Below are 17,726 nucleotides of genomic sequence, written 5' to 3'. Positions count from 1 at the left end.
TTTCTTAAATGGTGGGGAGACATTTTAAATTTTTTGCTGTCGTGACCAAACCAGACAATAACAATTCTAGAAGAGAAAAAGTTTATTTAGTGCTCCAGGTTTCAGAGGTCTCAGTTCAGACAGCTGTTTCCCTATCTGCACATCTTTGGGCCCCAGGTGAGGAGGAAAGCTGTTTAGAACATGGCGATCAGAAAGTCTAGAGAACTCCACTCACTAAGGACAAGACGTGAAGGCCAAAGGCACGCCCCCAGGGACCCACCTCCTCCAACATACTCCACCTGCCCACTTACTGCCTATTAATCCATACCAGCAGATTAATCCACGAAGAGGTTAAGGTTCTCATAACCCAATCATTTCACCTCTGCACATGAGCTTTATGAGGGGACATCTCATATCTAAACTATTACAGGGCAGAAGACAATTTTCTAGTGAGGGAAACTGGAGCAGGAGGTGGGTTTGGAATGCAGTAAGCCCTGAAGATGCAGGGACCATGGTCTTGGCCGTTTCTTGGCCTTGTGCGGACTACAGAGTAGAACCAAGTCTTAGCTATACCTCAAAAAGAGCCTAAATTATAAAATTAAAAAGTTTCTTTTCCTTGTTAGAGATGAATTCTGTCTTCTACTGACTATAGAAATGTGGTTTTTGTTTTTGTTTGGGGACCACAGGATCAAAAGCTTTGCTGACATTCTATTTAGAATTAAACAAGTTTAAAAATATAGACGTATTTCTGACAAATATTTTGTGGTGCTTTCAATCAGTTGTGTGCTAACACAAAGATCTTTTTTAATAGTTTAATGAGGATAGTATGTTCCCACTATATTTTACTAGGAACACAAATAACCAAGGAGCAGACCTGTGAATCCCATAGCACCCAATGCCCAGTCTCCAACATCCTATGGATGCTAAAGATAATGCTTGATGGCATTTAGGGTGGTAATATGCAGGAGACTGAGAGGAGAAAAAGGTTGAGGTGATTTCCAGCTCAGAAATGGGCACTGAGAGTGGAGTCTGACCGAGGGAGAAGCTCCAGCAAGACTCTTTCCTTTTTCTCCAAGGGGATCCACAAAGGTGTCAAAAAGGAAGTGTAATGAAAAACATCAAAAGCCTTTCTTTTTGTTCTAAACAAAAAAACTTAAAAAGAACATATGTACTTGCTAGTCAAATATATCAAACATACTTCTGGGAGGGAAATGGCATTTTTGAATGATACATGTTTGCAACTTGATCTGTAAACCAATACTACTGACAACAGCTTGTTAGTCGTGATTATGTGCTAGTCATTTCAGGAGCCCTCATGTACCAGGAGAGCAGTCCTGTGGCTCTATCACTGAAGACCAGAAATCACTTTCATGCTGACATGCAAAAGGTAACTACCATGGGGGCAGCACACAAAATGGGTGCATGTCACTTTGAACTGTCTCCAATTCCAACACTTTTGACACCAAATGTGTGGGCCTTTCTCCATAATGTCAACAAATTCACCAACTGAGTGTCCAACAATTCACTTCAATTCTGATACTATGTACATGGAGTTAGGATCAGACTAACAAGAATGCTTCCATGGCAGACACGAGTCACTAATCTAGGCACTCATACTACAAACTTGGGGGTGCTTCCATAATACCCTATTCAGGTTTGAGAATTTACTAGAATCTAGGCTTACAGAATTAAAGAGGGCAGTTTGCTGGTTAATTACTGGCTTGTTATAAAGAATACAACTCAGAAACAGCACATGGAAGTGATGCGCAGGGCAAGGGGCAGGTCCTCTCAGGCATATCACCCTTCCTCTGGCCATGCCTTGGTCTTCCTGGGACTGAGCCTGCAGCTTAAAGCCACCTAGGGCCTCCAGTTACCTGTCATCTTGGTAGCATACCAGATCACTCATCACTTTGGAGAGTGCAAGGATCTTAGAAAGAAGCTCCTGTGTCAGAAGCCGAGCACCATGATAAAATATTGTAACAAAAGATGTCCTTATCATCCATTACTCAGGAAATCACAAGTTTTTGGAGATCTGTGCCAGGAACCACAAACAAAGACCAGAAACAAATGTACATTTCTTCTTATTCATTGGTTGTTAATATAAAGCATAAAGCAGACCATTTACATTTTCCATATGTCCATACAATCCAATAAACTGCCCCACCTAGGTTGTACTGCTTAAATAGAATGACCTTCCCAATTAAAGCTCTAAAAAATTACCTCCCACTCTCCCAAGAAGCAAGAGCAAAACACTACATATAGTATTCAAAGCAGTTGAGGCTATCAGCTCCCCCAGGCACCTTCATTTGTTTACTGCACACCTCTCAGGTGTCTGCAGGTAACTGTATACAGGGTGCTTATGAGATGCAAACCTATGAAAAAGAACAGCAGTAGCTGTGACTGGAAGACCCATTTTTAATCAAAGACACTAGGAGTTGGGTGTGGTGGTGAACACCTGTAATCCCAGCAGCTCAGCAGGCTCAGGCAGGAAGATGGCGAGTTCAAAGCCAGCCTCAGCAAAAGCAAGGCACAAGGCAACTCAGTGAGATACGGCTCTAAATAAAATACAAAAAATAAGGCTGGGATGTGGCTCAGTGCCTCTGAGTTCAATTCCCGGTAACCTCCGCACCCCCCCACCCCTCAAGAAAAAGACATTAGGAAGAACAAGAATTGAGGGGAGGCAGACTTGAAGTAACTGGTAATGTTTTGTTAAGTGTTGATTATTCAACTTTTCTATTTTCCACCTATAACAGTAGATGAATAATGCTGTGGACACAATATATTCCTCTATACTATTAGGTGGACAAATATGAGGCCCAATGTTCTATGGAGAGACTCAGGTATGCTAGGAGTATAGCTTAGTGGTAGAACATTTGCCTAGCCTGTGTGAAGTGCCAGCAACACCCAAAACAAAAACAAAAAACCTCAGGTACACTGACACTTTTGGTTGACTTTAAACTGCACCCTCTCCTTTTTTTGCAATGCTAGGAATTGGGCCCAGGGCTTCCTGCATGCTAGGCAAGTGCTCTACCACTAAGCCGCTACATCTTTATCCCTGATAAAGTCTATTCTGAAAACTACTAGTTATAAAAGGTACCAAACAGGTTCATTATTTTAGAAAATATCAAACTTCCTTTCAGTACCTCCCATTTATCAAATTAGTTAAAAAAAAAAAAAAAGTGTAAGTGGCAATAGGTAGGTGAACCTTAGAGGCAAAATGTCTGAGTCCAGAAGGACACAGCCTGAATGCTATACACAGCTCAATGGTCATGCAACACTGAAGACAGAAGTTGGTGGTGCTCCTCTAGGTCTGTGAAGGGGATAAAAGACCTGGATATAGAGAACCTGACACTTCCAAAGATCAGAGAGGCATTTGTGGTTATGGGCTCAAGATATCTTACCAAGTAAAACCTCTTCCTCCCTTTGAGGCCTGCACACTCACTCAGGGGTGTTCCCATTCATGTGGAGAAGGCCCAAGCTACTAAAAGTTACTCAGCCCCTCGTACAGCTATAGTTCTTGAAGAGCAATAAATGAGCTATGTTAGCTGATGTATGGAAATCTCAATGCTGTGTGCTGACAAGATTTGATTCCTGTAGCCCCAACCAAAGACTAGACACTGATCTTGCACTCTGTCCTGTGGTGGCAGCACAGCTGCCTAAGAAGCCAGTCTCCTTGGTAATAGTTTCATATCTGTAAACTGTAACTTAGAGCCTTTCCCCCTGTCCCTCCTTGAGTGGTAAATGTGCTACTGAGCCAATAACATCAGCCTCCATGCTGTTAGAAAATTGACTCATGTTCAGTATCTTCCATGGCCATCTTGCAAATAACTGCATGAAAGAAAACAATACATGTGAAGCTCTACAATTCTCAGTGGAAAAAAACGGTTTGAGAGACTCAGCGACTGTTTACATCTTGGAGAAAACAAAGAATATAAGTAATAGAATGAAATAGAATTTGTGTTAAACTGCTCACATTAGAACACTTTCAAAGAATGTCTTTTTGTCTTTATCTTTAGGAAATCTAGAAACACATTGTCTTAAGAGGTTCTTAGGTTTAAAATTAAGGTTTGGAACAGACTTTAAACGTATCTTATTGTTTAAGGGGGAAAGAAAGTAAAAAATGAAAAAAGGGCTGATACAAGAAAGTATTCCTTGTATACTGTATATACAAGGCAGCACTGTATTCTTGGTGCAAAACAGTTACCCCAAAGTGTGAGCCCTACATCAGCTGAGAATTTCCAGATGATAAAGCTCAGAAGAAGCACATGGGGGGCACCCCATCAATGAAGGGAGATGAGGGCACAATCCATTTGCTTCTTATATATACTGTATCTTAACTAGCCCTACTTCAAATAATTTTTTTAAACTAAAAAACATTTCACACATTATAAAAGTAATATTCATTACACAAACTAAGGAAATAGGAGAAACCAAAAAAAGAAAATTGCTGATTATATCCCCCAGAGACACAGCTGCTGTTACCACACTGTATATTTCTTCTGTATTTCATTTAAGCATAATTTTTGACTCTCTTCTTCAATATACTCCAATCATATACTAAACACAACAATAACATTATTTTAATGGATTTATAAAATATTTTGTTGGGTGGATATGCCATTGTATGCTAAATATTCTCCATTTACCACTTAGATTGTTTCCAGTTTTTGTAACACTAAATAACGCTGTAGTGGGATTTTTATATATAAAGTTTATTCCTCATTTTTAGTTATTTCTTAAATTTAAAGCCCAAGGTGGAGGAATACTTTTATAGATCCCTATAAGGCATGATCATTAAGCAATGAGACTATTTTCTTCTTGTAAAACCATCTTTCAAAATTATAGTAGATATGTGAAAACATGATACAGATGACTTTATATCCATTTCATTTAGTGAAAAAATTTTCATGGTTTCCTATTACATGCCAACAAGGAGAAAATTGCATATAATTTTGAAAATTTTACTCAATACTTATTTCTTGTCACAACAGATTAAAAACAATGTTAGGTTAATAGAAGTGTTTTGAACTTGATGATAGATATATATATATATATATTTTTTTTTTTTAACAATCAGAAATTAGATTTTAATCACCACAAATAGTTTAGAACCTGGTGCACTCTACCACTGAGCTATATTCCCAGCTCTTTTTTCTTATTTTAAGAGGGTCTTGCTAAGTTGCTGAGACTGATCTCGGACTTGTGATCCTGTCTCAGCTTTCCAAGTCACTGGGATTATAGGTGTGTGCCACTAAATAGAATAACTTCAACCTTGTTATGCTTAAAACCTCAATTAAAAAACTTCAGCAGTGTTTTAAACCAAGATGGTAGGTTCATTCTCTTTTCTTTCTATAAGTAGAGTTTTTGAAATATTGCCTTAATATAATTAAAGTAATTTTCACTCTAAAAAATACTTTATACAATTACATATTAATAATCAGAGGGCAGTTTAGCATGAGTTGAACAAGCCAACAAGAAGCATGGCTTTGGCCAGGGAGTCTGCAAGGGGACACCTGAGAACTGTATATACAACCAAAAAGGCAGAAAGGACACTCTCTGGGAACCAGAATGGCAGGCAGCAGAGTCTAGGAAATCCTCTTTGAACAGCCCAATTTCAGGAGGGCAAGCTGGGGTGGGGAAGGGGAATGAGCAGCTCTCTGCAAGTTAAAGGAAGGATCTAAAACATATTATTTTATTATGGGACAATGAATAGAATAAACCACAGAATCAAGAGGGGTTAAAAAAAAAATACTACCACCACCAAAAACCTGAGCAGTCAAGTAAAGGCTACGGGAACCAGAGGCAAGAAAGAAGATGAAAATCTAAGACTTTGCTAGAATCGACTGTGGATTAACTCTGAAGGCAGTGTGGGGCAATAAACAGATCCTATTTCCCCCCCTTCCCCAACAGATGCTTGAGTAATTAAGAGTACGAGGTAATCGGACTTTGGTGAAAATGTATTATGCCTTGTTTAAATAGTGAGGGGTCCAAAAGAAAAAAAAATGGAAAATTTCTAAGAGCTAACAGCCTCTGTTACCTCTCATGTTTGGTGTAGGAGGGTGAACTGACCTCTGTTCTTGCTCTGGAATTTCATCAAGCAGCAGTTCAGAGGTCAGACTGACAATTATAATCATTTTATCAGATAAGGACAATCATCTCTTGGAAAAAAAAAACTATACTGAAAGGACAAAAGACTGATGAACTATCTATTTTTACTTTCCACCAAAAATAAATGTTTAAAATGGTGGCGGCTGTTATTATTCTTATTACTCCTATTATGTTAGACACTTGCTGGCGATACCCGTATTTTTTTTTTTTCCCCCAAACACAAAATCCTAAGGTTTAAAAAGACAATTCCACAGAAGTTTGTGGATTTATAATTTTGTAGTGACTGGTTTATTTTGTAGTCAAATCAGAAGAAGTCATACCCTGAAGGGTTTCCTTCTGAGCCTGGACTCAGAACTAGACTGATGTGTATGTTGCTAATGCCTTGATTTAAGAATCCATGTTTTATATAAAGTTTTCCTATTTGCTAAAGTGAAAGTATACATGCACACGAAAGAGACATTAAAGTCAATCCATTCAACAAAGACCTCTTGTCCTTTTTGCAAAACATAACCAGTTAAATTTCTATGGGTCCTAAAAATGTTTTGTAAATATGCCATCTATATTACATACAAAGTATGCAAAGAAAATACATGTGTGGCATTATCTTATTCATGCAGTTTGGGAATTTGCTTCAAACAGGGAACAGGGAGTCTAGCCCTTTCCTCTTCAAGCCTATATCTAACATATGGATGTATTAATAATATAGTATACACTTACCTTACCAGGTTGGTTTGTTTTCTTAATGTAAACAATGATACAATAAAGAGGCTCATTTAGGCATCCTTTGATGATCTATCTGTAGGTTAAATTTCCAATACTGGAGCATGCACTTAGAATCCTGATAGAATCATTTTGCCATCTAAATGACCATACCACAACCTAGTCTCACAAGTCAAGAGAGTACCTTTTTGTTCCTATCCTTTCCTGCATTTTACATCATTATGTTTTAAGGTAACTTTGAATTTAGAAACAAACTGGGTGTGGTGGTCCATGCCTGTAGTCTCAGCTACTTGGAGGCATGAGGTCAGAGGATCACTTGAGCCTAGGAGTTTTGAGTCCAGCCTGTATAACAACAGGTAAGACACAGTCTACAAAACAAAACAGAACCCTAAAATACAATAATAAACAAACAATTGCCCATCTAAGGTACTGGTGATATCATGTCTAATAATAGTAGAATTTTATAACTAATCAGCAATAAGGGACCATACGATAGGGAAAGAATTAGGGTGATGGGGCTGTGTTTTTAACTCGAGGGGAAATATTTTCAGTGGCCTAGCAACTCAGGTTGAGTACTCTCTTCTACATGAGATATTTATTTATACACTTAATGGAATATTTCTGATGTTCTAGGGTAGAAACCTTGAACACAGAACTAAATTTTTCTTTTATTTTAAATTATTTATTCTAAATATATCTCAGGTGATATGAGATATATTTAGACCCAAATCAATACTGGATGGTAATGTGACAAGGTCTTAGAGGTTGCTTTTTGCTAAAAAAAAAACAAAACAAAACAAAAAAAACAACCCTGATTCTTCACTTGACCTGCAAATGTAAACAACTTGGCATCTCTACCTCCATTTTGCATCTGTCTCCTTTGCTCTGAGTCACCTTGGATTCCAGGAACAACAGGTCTAATTGATAAACATCTTGTCATGAGTGGAAAGGTACCCTAGCCGTAAGAAAGTTACTGTCGCTGATAGGGTACCTTTACCGGCGACAGTAACTTTCTTACGGCTAAGGACAAGGCCCCTCCTGGCCTGACCAATCTTGAGATAACGACCAACCAGATCACAGTATGACCAAGACCATTTAGGTACACCTCTGGTGCCCCTTGTCTATATAATCTGGGAGCTCATGTCGGTACCTTGAAGACAGGGCTTGAAACTCAGGTCCACTTGCTTCCCAATAGAGCTATATTGATCAAGGTTTCTTTCCTGATTTTCACCATTGCTTTTCAGGTTGAAGGGCTGGACCTTATTTGTTGGGACCCCCAGGGTTGGGTCTCTGGCCCAGGACTCTGGGAACGGTAAGGAATTGGTCTGGGGTTTGAAAAAGGAAAGACCACATAGGTGATTCCTGGGTTTAGGCTTAAGCACCTAGTAGACAATTTACTGAGATAAGGAACATTGGTTTGCCATTTGGAAGCTCAATACTGGGCCTGTTTGAACAGGAAGTGGAGATATCAAAACAGTGACTTGCTTTTTGGGTCTAGATTTCAGAGACTAGAAAGAATCTGGGAATTGTCACCTTTGTAGTATTTAAAGCTACTGGAGTTTGCTGAGAAAGGATATAAATGGAGAGGGCAAAAGAAGCCCAGGACTGAGGTCTTAAGAAAGTCAACAATTAAAAGTCCATTTAGGGGTCAGATATGGAAGAATGATCTAAGAAAGGAAATCAGAGGAAGCTGTGTAAGAAGGTGGAAGAACCAGGTAAAGGTATTTCTAGAAGGAGGCATGAATAATAGTCAAATGCTGCTGTTTTAACACAGGAGCTGCTTTTGAGTGATGAGTGCAAGTTAGGCTGGAGGAGGTTAGGGAGTGAGGGAGGTGGGAGCAAGGGTACAGTTAATGGAAGCATGCTTCCCAGATGCTGTGGAGGAGGAGGAGAGAAGGGAAACTTGAGGGTGTGGAACTTCAAGTGGGAAGAGACTCCAGCAAATTTATAACTGATAAAGAGCCAGAGAGAGGAAAAGGCAGGGAGGGAAGGAATGAATGAGAGGAAAAGTGAGGGTATAAGAAGACAGCAGGTTCCTTGCAGGCTGTGGGGAGGGGATTCAGAACAGGCAGGGTGGCCTTTGCTAAGAGGCACTGTCACAACAGCAGGGAGTGAGGACTGGACACCACTGCAGGAAGTTAATACTAACTTCATCTCCACTTACAATTCATGTGAAATCCATGCTTCATTAAAGATAAAGCAGTTGAGTACTCTAATGGATGCTAAAAAGGAGCAACCAAAGATCATAGATTTTTAGTGATATTTTCAGGGGTCTAATTTGCTCACTATAAAATAAGATGCAAGCAATTAAAAAAAAAAGCCAAGAGGCCAGAAATAAAACAGTGGTGTGTCCTGTAAGAGCTATGCCATCTGCACTGATTAAGCAGACTTCCATCACTACTTCCTGTCCACAACAGCAGCAGAGGTACCCAGTATGCACATAAATCTAAAGTTCAGACACTATATAACAGGATTTTTTTGGGGGGCGGGGGTGCAGTACTGGGGTTTGTATTCAGGGCCTCACACATGCTAGGCAAAACCTCTATCATGAGCTACATCCTCAGCCCTTGAATCAGAAATTTGTACATTATGACTATTTTCAGATAAAAGGGACAACATTTAAATTAATTAAAAACATTGTGGCAATTATCATTTGAAAGAAGTTGGTCCTTATAGGAAATACTGGCATTCATTTCAATGTAAGACCAGAGGGCTGGGGATGTAGCTCAAGCGGTAGCGCGCTCGCCTGGCATGCATGCGGCCCGGGTTTGATCCTCAGCACCACATACAAACAAAGATGTTGTGTCCGCCAAAAACTAAATATTAAAAAATTCTCATTTCTCTCTCTCTCTCAGACCAGATCTACTGCATCCTCAAGAAGCATATGAAGGTGGGGTGACTGCGGAATTCTAAACCATAGTCCATTGCCTGTGAGCAGGTCCTACAATCCAGAATGCAGCATTTACCCTGTTAGAAATTAAAGAGCAAAACTGAAAGAAAAACTAAAATGTCAGCAGAACTGCCATTATTCTAGGCGACCACACTGTAGGTTTCCTGCGTTACTTTACCGCATGAGCTTAGGAAGACAATGTTTCCAACACTCAGCTTGGAAATTTACAGGAACTCTGATAACTCTCTGGTTGGCTGTTGCTTCTGTTGCCATGGAAACAGACTGCTAAAAATGGGGCATATTTCTTTAAACTGATCATACCTTCACACAAATTCTCTTCTCCTTTCTGTCAAAAGTATGCTTCTCGTGGTATGACAGTGTGATATTTAGACTGGGGCCTGGTATAGAATGGCCCAGTATAAAAAATCTCATTTGGTTAAGAAGTAGTAGAAATAAAGTATACAGTGGCATCAATGGAAATGCACTACAAATAACAGACACTGCAGAAAGAGCAAAAGCATCCACACAACTGCCTGATCACCAGCAATGCAAAGAGATTAAAACAATATTTGCCTTTTTTCCAAATAACATCTAACAAGAACAACCATGTGTTCTACATCAGAACTTCTAGATTTCTTAACTTATTGTTCCAAAAGAAGTTAATACCTTTTTTTCTTATTTGGGAGGCAATAAAAATTCTACATCCTATCACTGCATTAGAATTACAGTGCAGAGCTCTAGGCAGAGGTGCCTAGGGTTAAAGCTCTGTTTCCTAATCATTCTGTAATGGCAAATGTACATTGTCTAAAAGGTTCTATAATTTCTTAATGGAAATTCCTAAGATAGGTTCTAAGAACAAAAGAACAATTAACAACGAAACAGAAAAAACAGGCGAATATTGTTGACCCTCCTTTCCCACCCCCAGAATAGTAAGTACCTACTGCTGTATTGAGGCCACTTGATCCAGGCTCAGTATTTTGGTTTTTCTTTCAAGGAATGGGCTCATACATGCATACTCTTCCATATATGTAAATATATACACACTTCACATATATGCATTTGTGTATCTATATACATAAGGGCAATGAGCACACCAAAACATAAAAAATCTGAAATATGTCACAGTTGTATAGTTATATTCACATCATAGCAACTGTGCATAATGATCCAAATGACACTGACCAAGCAGCTATGCAAAGCCTGGAGAGTCACCCAGTTACCCTTGCCACACACAACAGTCAAGCATTGTTCAGGTATTGTGATAGCATGTTTTGTAAAGTAGTACATGCAAGAGACTCTGCTGTTAATATGGGTTTTGGTGTTTAGGCTTCAATGTAGACAATTTATTGCTCCACTCTTTCAATTCAAATAAATAAGAAAAAGTGTAATTCTAGGCAGTGAACATGCATGTCAGAACTCACAGATTCCATAAATGTAGGTGAGAAATGATTCTTACTAACCAATTGACAGAGACTGGACACTCAGAAATGGCCCTGTGTTCGCCTGCTTCAGCAGCCTAGAAATTGTTCTGACTTTGCCCCAGTCTGGAAAGGATGGCCAGGTAAGGCAAACAGAGCTTTCAAATTTAGGAGGGCCTACTATGTGTCAGGCACCATCCTGGGAAATTTATGTATAATTCCCTCATCTCCTAGAAACCTCTCAAGGTGGGTACCCTTATTTATTTTTTCATTTAATTTTTAATTTTGTTATGTATGATGACAGGATGCATTACAATTCACATTACACATACAGAGCACAATTTTTCAGATCTCTGGTTATACACAAAGTAGAGTCACATTCTTTGTGTCTTCATACATGCACTTAGGGTAATGATGACCACCACATTCTCCCATCTTTACTACCCTTAATCCCCTCCCTCTTCCTCCCTCCCTCCCTCCCCTTTTCCCTATCTAGAGTTCATCTAATCCTTTCATTCCCCCAACCCCCGAAACATTTTATGTATCAGCATCGTTAAGTCAGAGAAATCATTCAGCATTTGGTTTTTGGGATTGGGCTAAATTTGGGCTAATTTCACTTAAAGCATTATATTTTCTAGCTCCATCCATTTACCTGCAAATGCCACGCTTTTGTTCTCTTTTATTGCTGAGTAATATTGCATTGTGTGTATATACCACATTTTCTTTATCCATTCATCTACTAAAGGGCATCTAGGTTGGTTTCACAGTTTAGCTATTGTGAATTGTGCTACTATAAACTTTGATGTGGCTTTGTCCCTGTAGTGTGCTTTGGAACTAAACATTTCTCAGAAGAAGATATACAATCAATCAACAAATATATATAAAAAATATTCAACATCACTAGCAATTAGAGAAATACAAATTAAAACGCCTCAGATTTCATCCTACTCCAGTCACTCCAGTCAGAATGGCAGCTATTAAGAATACAAACAACAATAAGTGTTGGCGAGGATGTGGGAAAAAAGGCACACTCATACATTGGTGGTGGGACTGCAAATTGGTGCAGCCAATATGGGAAGCAGTATGGAGAATCCTTGGAAAACTGGGAATGGGATCACCATTTGATCCAGCTATCCTACTCCTTAGTCTATACCCATATTTATTTTTACAGAGAAAGTAAGCACTCATCCAACACCACACAAATAGTGAGAAGCAGAACCAGAATTAAGAAAAGCAGTGCTTCCATAGGTAGTTTTTCTTAAAAAATAAATTTAGTAAGCAAAAAGAAATATGCCCCACTATTCTATTAAGTCTTGGCTATGGTATCCAACAACCTCAATAGTGCTTTAAATCACACTGACTCTATTTAAAAAGAAATCTGTACGCTATAATTCCAATAGAAAAAGTTGCATGTGCCAGTAAAAATTCACTGGTGTTACAAACTGAACTGAATCCCTCTCAAATTCATATGTTGAAGCCCTGAACCCAAGGTAACTGTATTTGGAAAAGTTAAATGAGGGCATAAGGATGTAGCCCTATTCCATAGGATTAGCATCTTTATGAAAAGAAATACCAGAGAGCTTGTTTCTTTTCTTTCTTTCTCTCCCTGTGCACTCAGCAAGGAAACGCCATGTGAACACATAGCAAATCTATAAGCCAGAAGAGAACCCTCACCAGAAAATGAACCCTACCCAATTTTCCAGGCTCCAGAAGTGTGGGAAAAGTAATTCTTGTCATTTAAGCCACACAGTTTGGAGTATTCTCTTACGGAAGCCTGAGTAGACTAAGACAACTAGGAAGGCACAAAGGAGTTCTAAGTGTATACTCTTCACCACTAAAAAGGCTATTTTTTTTTTTTAAAGCCCTGATAATTAGAAAACAACTGAAGGAAATAATTGAAGGAAATTAGAAAATAACTGAAGAATGAATGTGTCAAGCTTAATCAGTATTTTTCTGAAACGTTTTATAATGAAAGCAGACTGGTGTCATAATAGTGTACTACATTACTGCGGAGAGACAAATATGATACAGCGATAGGCACTCAATGCATATCCCAGTACTGCACACAGACTTTAACCGGGGGCAAGTGGCAATTCTGAAGCACCCCTTCTCCTTTGGATGATGGAATTGGGGTAAATACAGTGGCCCATCAGCATGTTCCTGATGAGCTGCCACTGGAGATAGCACCCTTCTCTGAAACAGAATTCACTGTGTTCAGAGCCTGGTGAGCTCTGAACACAGAACAAAACAGACTCAGCCCTTTTCTCAGAGACCTTGCCATTTGGAAGGGAGATGAAGACTTAATAAAATGATCGTGATGGTTGCTTATGAGGACTAAGAGAATCCAGGTGAGTCTGAGGAGGGGCTGGTACAGAGAGGCCTCTGTGAGGAGGTGGTACCTGCAGGGTGGTGAAGGCTGAGCTGAGGGCTTCACTGAGTGGGCAGGACAGGCGTTTTGAAAGAACAGTGCTAGAGGGAAAGTGGAGGGGCGTTCCTGGAGACTGACAGGGCCTTTGGCTCAGGGGTTTTGGATTTTGTTACCTACAAATAAATGGGAATCCATTATAGGGTGTGAAGTAGTGGCCCAACTGAGTAAGCCTTCATTTCAAGATACCTGCTTTGGTGTCCCTGGAGTGTGATGGACCAAAGTGGCAGGACTGTAGGTAGAGGAGAGAAATCAGTTTGCAGCTCTCTGCTTGGGCAGATTCCTGCCAACTGTCTGTTTGAGGAAAGGGGCGTTGCCTGAGTGATGCTGTGCTGTGGAGAGGTGAAGCATTGCCCCGAGGAAGAAGTGACAGATCTGGTGACAGGCTGTGAGGAGCAGGTTAAGAAAAGTGTCAAGGCTACCAGCATGAGCTGCTGGTTGGACAGAGATGGGAAACCCTGGGAAAGTATGTTTGGTGGGAAGAAATAAGAGGCCCATGGGTGACATCAGGTTGGTAGAGAGCTGTGCAGGAATGGAGAGAGGCCCATCCCTTGCTCAACTGTACCAAAGCATATAGCTTTCTTCTGTGTGTGTGTGTGTGTGTGTGTGTGTGTGTGTGTATAACTTCTACTTATTTTTTCACTGTTGGGCTATGAGCTCCTTGAATGTAGTAGTTTACAACATCCACCATGGGGCTATGTGGAACATTTCTGCTAAATAAAATTATTTCCAATAAAAATTAAACTATATGATTCTATATCAAAAGTAATCATGTCTGGGAGGGGAGAATCTTTTGCTTCTTTGTTCTACCTGTATGTTATTTGAATATGAACACCACATCTCCTATTTTCCCAAACTTTCTTTTTAAAAAATACTAATCTAGTGGTAACTCACTGATACTAGAATATTGACGGAAAACAAAGAAGTAAAAATTCCCAGGTAAATTTAAACAGATATTGCAAAATTCGCATACTATACTTATAGAAGATTTTGTAACACTATTTTGTTTTCGTTGCCTATTTATTTATCTGCTTCTCCACTGTGGTTCAATAAATTTTAATGGAATCAACAACAGCATCAGAATTCCATTATTATATTTTGGCTGTTGACTTTAAAGATGGTCAGAGCAGCACACTGGGATAGGGAGAGCAGCACGAAGTGGCAGGTGACAAAAACCAAACACTAACAATTCTACCTAGCCCAGGCAAGCAATCTTACACATCTTGGCAATGCCTTACAGGCACCAACCTATTATATTTTGGGTAAGCCACTAACTTGTAATTGAATTATAAATTATATCTGAAGGTAGTAGCTCAAATCATTATATCCTGTTTAAAATGATGGGGCATAATATTCTTTAAATATTTGGTGCATTATAATAACAACATGTTTTCGAGAGGCAGGACCTTGGGGATGAGGAACAAAAGTGGACCAGACAATTTTATTCCCAACAAATGCTACAGTTTAATAGTAAAGGCAGGACAGATGTATATCACAATGGACTATGGGGAAATGCTATAAAAAGACTCAGATAAAATTCCGGGGAACATACAGGGGAAAATAAGTATTTTCAGCTGATGAGATCAAGTAACTGTCTTTAGGAAATGGCACAGGAACTGAGTTTTAAGAGACTCTGGGCCTGCAAAGCCAGGTGTCAGGAGAAAAGCCTAGAGCAGCCTTATGCAGTAGACACTCATTGATGGAAGACTTTAGTGGCAGCAGCTGACAATCTCACAATTCAACCCAGTAGCTGAAATGTGGCAAATTAACTGAGGAGCAGGATTTTAATTTTTTTTCTAATTTTAATTATTTAATTCATATATAATATATGAATATATATAAATATTTGAGACAGGGTTTCACTAAGTTGCCCAGGGTGGTCTCAAATGATCCTCTTGCCTCAGTCTTCTGATTAATTAGGACTACAGGTACATGTCACCATACCCAGCTTCATTTCAAGTGGCAGATGACAAAAACCAAATGCAGGTCCTATTTTAAATCTAAATGCCTATCTGTGGCTAGTGGAAAGCTCAGGTAGAATTATATATGTTTATTTCCATTACTTCAAAGTTTTGGTGCTTTGGCAAAGATATTTAATCTATATTACTGTACTGTCACTATAACCTATATTTCTAGGATCACTCAAAACATGTCAAATGTTCATTTTCTTCTAAATAAATCTACCACAGATATGTCCCAGCACAACATATTAAATTACTCCATGTTTCCTGGGCAACTACCACAAACTTTCAAATGCTTTATCTCAGCTATTCTTTGCAACTCCATGGCAAAATTGAGTATGTGGTTTGTGGGGATACCCCCCAAATCTGTAGCTCCTCCTTGCTACCCATGCTGTGGTTGAGCCACACAATAAAAGGAGCCCAGATCTCCGAGTCACTTCTTAGAGGACAGTTGCCTAAGACACAGTACCCAATTGAGTGTGTTCTGAGCAAGAGCTGCAATTTGAGTGATTAGAACACTGCATTTTGGGGTTGTTAGAGCACTGTAAGCCCAAGAAATTAATACACAAGTCAGTTTTCCTTCTGTGGTGCCTAATTTTCAACAATAGAGAGCTCTTTATATGGAATATCAATCTTTCCTTTTTTAAATTCATTTACTATCATTTTACCTTTGATAAATATGGAAGATAACTTACTTGTAGCAATGGAATTAAGATTTATTTCTCTCAATGACATATTAAAATGTTTATCTAAATAAATTAAATCATCTCAATTTAGTTGATTTTTCCCGAAAATTCATAATTATCAATTTTTTGTTGTCACAGTGATTTGTAACATCCTTCTTGGTCGCAGCTGTAGAAATTAAATTTAAATCTCGTGTTCAGCATAATTAGAAACTGTTCAAAGTGTTTTGGAGACAAATTAGAAGTTGAGATTTCCTATTGCTGCTTTGAAAAAAGAAATTAATTTAAAGGGACTGCACTATTTTGAATTTGTTAGGGGAATGTATGATTTTTATTGCTACTCTCACCTGGAGCAGAAATTAAGTTCTCCAACTACACATGTTGGTTGGTATTTATCAAAATGTTTATGTAAGCATTAACAGAATTGTGAGGTGATGTGCTTTATTGTCCAAACAATTCCCTGGCATATGATGACCACTTTTCATTCATAGGTGGTGAACGTAGGACCTTTCCTTCAGAGTGAAGATGTGGCTCAATGGTACAGTGCTTGCCTAGCATGCGAGAGGCCCTGTGTTTGATTTTCAGCACCACAAAAGCAAAACGAAACCCCAAAATGTATTACTACATTTTCTTGTTAAGATATTACATAAATTCTTGACTCCTATGATTATTTCTTACAAAGTATATTTTCTTCCCCTATCCCACAGTAATCTCAGACAATTAGCACTGTCAATAATTACAGGAATTTGAAGATATCTCAATATCAGCAAGCCAGTAAGAAGCAGAGTACACTTACAGTCCCTTAGAGTCGTTATATGTTGACAACTCCAGAGACCAAATTGGTGTCCATATGACTAGGATCAAACTAACAGTTATTCTTCTTTTATTACTGAGAAACTTACAATTCAAACATTTTAAAAAATTCTAGAGGTTGTTTTTCAAACAAACAAAAACTAACCTTGCCAACAATGAGTAGAAAACTGAACAATACTGATGTGAAATATAACACCTTTAATAAGTGTCCCTTAACCAAGGAGGCATAAACTATGAGGCAGTATTAACAGTCGCTTGTGTATTTGTCCCATTTGACAAAACAGCATAATTAAACTCTAGGGCATTTTGAAACCATTCAGAGATCTTTGAACAACTGCTGTCATATCATGTCATGTCATATCATAGTCCTTCAGGAATTAACACAACTGATGCATGTGGCCCAATACCTAAAAGCAGACAAAGCTGCCCAGGTGCTTGTCTTGATTTTGTATGCCAACCTCATAAGCTGACAATTGATGGTCAATCTGCAGGCAGTAACTGTGACACACTGAAATTCAGTAGTTCAGTTTTTCAGAGGAAACAAAGTCATTTTCAAATGACTCCCAATTAAAAAAAAAAAAAAAAGCAGCTTTCCACAAGATTTCCCTGAATTAGCAGATCACCTTTTATATAAGTCTGTATTATTTGCAAAAAATGAACAGAGATATGATCTGGTAAGATATTAATCAAAATCCCGTCAGTGAAAACTGTGGTGAAACAGATGAATTT

The 17,726-nt window shown here is 38.8% G+C and overlaps 1 protein-coding gene across 9 annotated transcripts in view; it reads right to left on the bottom strand.

Annotated features, from left to right (window-relative positions):
- The window catches only part of Mrtfb (myocardin related transcription factor B), a 236,746-nt gene that overhangs the window by 40,346 nt on the left and 178,674 nt on the right, over nt 1–17,726 (bottom strand). The window lies entirely within an intron of this gene.

The sequence above is a fragment of the Callospermophilus lateralis genome, chromosome 19 (assembly GCF_048772815.1).
Source record: "Callospermophilus lateralis isolate mCalLat2 chromosome 19, mCalLat2.hap1, whole genome shotgun sequence".
Classification (NCBI taxonomy): domain Eukaryota; kingdom Metazoa; phylum Chordata; class Mammalia; order Rodentia; family Sciuridae; genus Callospermophilus; species Callospermophilus lateralis.
This window is presented reverse-complemented; position numbering and strand designations above follow the sequence as displayed.